We start from the raw sequence: 6,000 nt of genomic DNA, 5'->3' as shown, positions 1-6,000 counted from the left end.
GGGAGGAGGAGCCCTGTCAATGAGCTCTAGGGCTCTGCCTGTTGCTGGACACTGAAGAGCTGAAGACCTCCTGAAGGAAGCGTCTCCAGCCCTTTTCCTTCCTGGGGCTGTGCTGGCTCCTCTCTCCGCAGGTTAAACGGCAGACCCCTCCTCGGGCTCCGCAGCTGCAGTGACTTGAGCTGCCTCCAGAGACAGAAATTTTTGTTTGCTCCGGGTGTTCCCGGCCGAATCCCAGGGGGTGGTTAGCATCCTGCACCCCCACCTACAGCCCGGCACTACCAGGAGCAACCGCCTCAGAGAAACACCGAGTGCCGCTGTGGCTTAACTGACGCAGGCCCTGTCCCTGGAGGCTCCTCCTGTCCATGGCCTTGGTCTCTCCCCAGTCAGGGTGGCGGGCCGTGGGGCCATCTTGCTCCCTGTCCACCCTTCCTGTCTGTTCCCACATGGATGAATGCTTATGAATAAACTTACGGTGTGAACTTGAATCTAAATGATTTTTTGGTGTGTATTCTGTGACATAAAATGAGCAAAAGTGAATGTTAAAAACAACAACTCAAAAATACTCTAGATAGTGGAATTGTTTACAGAACAATATTGCATATTCATTATTCAATATTCTAATTCTGAAGATATATTGTGTTTCATAAAATAGAGCTATGAATTGTGAGGTCTGCCATTGTTTTTGGCACGATTAAGAAAGAAAGATATTGTGATTGTGAATTCAACAAAAGTACGACAAAAATCACTGAAATTACTATTATTATTTTTATTTTTACTTACTGAAAGAGTTTTGGTCATTCTTAAACAAAGACATCTATCATATTGCACGATAATGAGTACACAAAACGAATATGCGAAAATGGAACAGTGAAGTCACTCCTGACCCTTTTGCACGTCTGGCCTCTGGCTTCTCTGAATCACTTGGAGCCTCTGTGTTCCACAGGTTCTGGGGCACCCGGTTCGTGAGCATTTTCCACTAGCTTCGAACAATGCATCCTGCTGAACTGAAATACACGGCGCTAGAGTTGAAGCCATTCTGTTCAAAGACAGAGGGAAGTTTCTGAAGAATTGTCTTCCAACACCTTAGTGGACGCATGAGTCCGCTGGACCCGTCTCCCTGTCGTGAACGTTCTTTCACCTATTCAGAGGCATTTTGCGACTCTCCCTGCCTTCCGTTGCCTTGCCCGGGAGTGAGAAGAGAAGAAAGTCTTCCCAGGGAGCACAGCTTAGTGTACTCATGGTTGTCTTTCTTCTCCCACAGTCCCATGAAGCACGTGATTTGCTCGGTAAGGAAGCAGAAAATCTAGATGGTCTGTGAATAATAAATACTTCCTTCAAAATATCAATGACATTATTTGTCTCTGAATATTAATTCACTTGTACAATTGAACAAGATTTTCTCTTAGTACACAATACATTTCTGTTTCAGGGATGAATTGCGGTGGAATTTTTTTTTTTTTTTTTTTGGAGACGAAGTCTCGCTCTGCTGCTCAGGCTGGAGTACAGTGTTGCGATCTCAGCTCACCTGCAACCTCCACCTCCCAGGTTCAAGCAGTTCTCCTGCCTCAGCCTCCTGAATAGCTGGGATTACAGGCACCTGCCACCATGGTAGAGATGGGGTTTCACCATGTTGGCCAGGCTGGTCTTGAACTCCTGATCTGAAGTGATCTGCCCTCCTTGGCCTCCCAAAGTGCTGGGATTACAGGCATGAGCCACCGTTCCCAGGCACGGTATAATTTTTATGAAGACATATTGAACATTTTGAACCATAATTAAATGCAGGGTGTATAAAGCCAATGACATGCAGGGCTCAGGGAAGGTGGCAGGTGCACGTGTGGGCCACGACCGCCGAGTCAGGAAAACTGCTGTGCCTAGAGGTGCTGGCAGCTAGGAGAGGCTTTCTTTTTTCAGAAAGGTTAAAATGTGGAAAAAATAATGTATCATAGGATTGATGAAATACAGTTATAATTTCAAGTCAGCATCTTATTTGATGTATTTATAGCTTTAAATTTAATTTTACAACTTGTACAAAATGTTCAAAAAGCTTGAAAGATAATAATGCCTCCTCTAAAAATAAGAAAGGCACCCATCAAGTGGCTTCAGGAGTGAGGTGTGGCAAAGCCAGCTGAGGCCTTCTGTGCATCCAGGGATCCACTGAGCATGATGTAGGGAGCATCTCACATGTGTCAGGGTAACAGGCTGAGAAGATTCCTGTCTATTCCAGAAGTGGCACTTGTAAATCCATACACAAAGTCATCGTTACTTCTCCTGAATTCCGGAGCTTCAGAATGGTCCTCATTTGGAGACAGACTCTTTTCAGATGTCCTTTGTGAAAATGAAGGCATCCTGGAGTAGGGCAGGCCCTGAACCCCATGACCGATGTCCCTGTAAGAAGAGAAGACACCCAGAGATACACGTGGAGCAGGCGAAGCCAAGACAGAGGACACGACTGGAGAAAGGCAGCCCCAGGACCAGCCACGCCAGGACAGCTGAGAGTCCCCGAAGCAGGAGAAAAGGCCTCAGATTTCCCTCAGACGTCCCAGAAGGAACCCACCCTGCCAGGCCCATGATTTTGGACTTCTCCAGAATTCAGAGAACAAATGGATGTTGTTTTACTTTGTAACCTCAGCTGTAGGAAACACACCCAGAAAGCACAGGGCTGGTGAAGGAGGAGCGAGCCACCAGGTCACTTCCCCTCCCTCCACTTCCCCTCCCTCCATTTCCCCTCCCTCCACTTCCCCTCCCTCCACTTCCCCTCCCTCCACTTCCCCTCCCTCCACTTCCCCTCCCTCCACTTTCCCTCCCTCCACTTTTCCTCCCTCCACTTCCCCTCCCTCCACTTCCATCCTCAGTTCCAGGCCACTTCCCCTCCCTCCACGTCCATCTTCAATTCCAGGCCACTTCCCATCGCCTCCATGGGATCCACCTCTCCCTCCACTTCCATCCTCAATTCCAGGCCGCTTCCCCTCCCTCCACTTCCATCCTCAGTTTCAGGCCACTTCCCTTCCCTCCACTTCCATCTTCAATTCCAGGCCGCTTCCCCTCCCTTCACGGGATCCACCCCTCCTCCACTTCCATCCTCAATTCCAGGCCAGTCGCTACAGTTGTCTGCAGGCAACGACTCTCATCTTCCTCCAGGCTTGTGCATCTCCTACTCTTTAGTCAAACTTCAATCCAGGTTACACCAGCTCTCCACTTAGCCCTGGCACCACGGCTGGGGATGTCCACACCACGTCAGCCGGTGTATGTGCCATTCATGGCCGTTCATGCTGCAGCAACGGTGCCATATTCCCTTATCCATTTTACCTTGTCACAAGTCTGTTGAATCCACCAAGCCGACTATTTCATCCCTTCATTCTCTCAAGTCAGTGTTCTTTCAAAAATAGACTTCTCTTAAGCTGGGCATGGTGGCTCATGCCTGTAACCCCAGCACTTTGGGAGGCCAAGGCAGGGGATCATTTGAGGTCAGGAGTTCAAGACCAGCCTGGCCAACATGGTGAAAACCCATCTCTACTAAAAATACAAAAAAATTAGCTGAGCGTGGTGGTGCATGCCTGCAGTCCCAGATGCTTGGGTGGCTGAGGCAGTAGAATTGTTTGAACTCAGGAAACAGAGGTTGCAGTGAACCAAGATTGGGCCACTGCACTGCAGCTGGGATAACATAGCAAGACCCTGTCTCAAAAAGAAAAGACTTTATTTAAAGAGCTTTTACATAAAAAGACTTTGTTTAAAGAGCTTTAGGTCCACAGCAGAATGGAGCAGAGGGCATAGAGATCTTCCATACGTCCCCGTCCCCCAGTGTGCACAGCCTCCCTGATGAGCTGCCTCCTGAAACAGCATCACTAGCTGCCATGAGGGACCCACCTTGATGGATGGTATCACCCAGCGTCCACAGCTTACAAGAGGGTTCACTCCTGTAACCCTCTATGGGATTCCACAAATATGTAATAATATGGATCCACCATTATGGCTGCCACAGATGGACCCACCCTGACAGATTTCCTCACCCAGCGTCCATAGCTTACTTGAGGGCTTGCTCCTGCTGCAGCACATTGTATGGGGTTCCACAAATGTGTAATAACACAAATCCACCATTATTCTATCATACAAAGTTGTTTCACATTAGTACTTTTTAAACTTTCTGATTTAGCTAATCATAAACTAAACTAAATCTTTGTGTACTGATTTTAGGAGGACATTCCTAAGTGTTCTGGTGCAGAATAAAATTTGCAATGTGTTGTTTAAACAAACCACTTAATCAGTCAATGCATGAAACACAAATTGATTTAAAAATCTTGAAAATATTCCAGATATCTCTGGGGAGATCATTGACACCAAGTTGAAAAATTAGCGCACAAGCACGATAGAAATAGGAACAAGAAACAGCCCTGAGCCGCGCGTGGACTCAGCAGCCAGTAGGGCTGCCGGAGGGAGAAGCGGAAATTGCAGTCTTGGAGCAGAGCCCACGAAAGTCATCGAGGAGGGAGTCATGCAAATGGAGAGGCTTCATCAGTCAGGTGCAAGGAAAATCTATCACCTATGATCTTTCATCTCATTCCGCACATTGGGAGATAATTTATAACAAGAAACCAGGGTGAACTTCAACCGCAAAACTCTTTAAAAACAAACCAAAACCGAAATATCCAACCTCGAACATGGACACAATTCAATTCTTAAATTTTCTTCTTTTTATCCTCATGAAGTCCAAGAAGAATAGTTCCCAAACACCAAAGTAAAAGTCATGAGCGTTATGTTTTTCTAAGCTTGGGAGTTACCATGTGGGTCTAAACATCCTCAAATCCCTTCTCAGCTTCTACAGTCTGCATAATTAGAACCAATCACATTCTTTTTTATTTTTACTTTATTTATTTATTTATTTATTTTTATATTTTTTGAGATGGAGTCTCACTCTGTCAACCAGGCTGGAGTGCAGTGGCGTGATCTCGGCTCCCTGCAACCTCTTCCTCCTGGGTTCATGCCATTGTCCTGCCTCAGCCTCCCAAGTAGCTGGGACTACAGGCACCTGCCACCACACCTGGCTAATTTTTTTGTATTTTTAGTAGAGACAGGGTTTCACCATGTTAGCCAGGGTGGTCTCAATCTCCTGACCTTGTGATCCACCCACCTCGGCCTCCCAAAGTGCTGGGATTACAGGTGTGAGCCACCACATCCGGCCAGAACCAATCAAATTCTAAATGATACTTGTTTGTAATCCCTATACATATGTTCATGATCCAGAAAGGAGTTTAAAACCAGAGAGGATATTGGTGCTTTCAGGAGCTAGATGGTTGCAGAGACACCCAGTCAATTCAAAATATGCCAGTTGGAATTCTGTGTCTACTCAATGAAGGACTCTTCTTCACGGATCTCAAAATGACAAGATGTATCAGCTTCCCGCTGAAAACAGAACATAGTTTGTCTTCTATCTGGAACTTTTATTCTGCCCCTTGAAGACTTTTGTTGAGGGTATAAAACAACTGAGGATGTCAATGGGGAACCATCACCTCTTCATGGCAGGCAAGAAATTCCAAAAATGTTTGGTCGGTTTTGCTCCATTCTCCCAAAGAAAAGGTTATATTTCCTTTTTCAGTGCCTATAATCTTTTTAGAACCTTCCCTTTATTGAGCCCATAAACATCACAGTGCAGCAGCAAATCATCACAGCCCATAGAAAACTCATCAAAAAGCAACCCAGCCAATGATGCTGAGAAGATGATGTTCGTGATACTTGAATTAACTAATTTTATGATGGTGTTTATAGCACCTGAAATATTTGGACCAATTGTTGCCCAACAAACCATTTGATAGAGAAAGTCAGGACTCTGTGGTCAAAGCGTCATTTAAACTTGCTGCCCATTTTTCAAACATTCATTTCATTGCATCCTGCTTTATAGTGTATAACTCCCCCATTTTTCTCATAAAAACATCATTGAAGGAAAAACTTCCTCTTTTCTCTTACTGTGATATAATTAAGGCAGCCTGGAAAAGTGGAATAAATATC

The sequence above is a fragment of the Rhinopithecus roxellana genome, chromosome 21 (assembly GCF_007565055.1).
Source record: "Rhinopithecus roxellana isolate Shanxi Qingling chromosome 21, ASM756505v1, whole genome shotgun sequence".
Lineage (NCBI taxonomy): Eukaryota > Metazoa > Chordata > Mammalia > Primates > Cercopithecidae > Rhinopithecus > Rhinopithecus roxellana.
The sequence above is the reverse complement of the archived record's forward strand: the minus strand, read 5'-3'. Positions refer to the sequence as shown.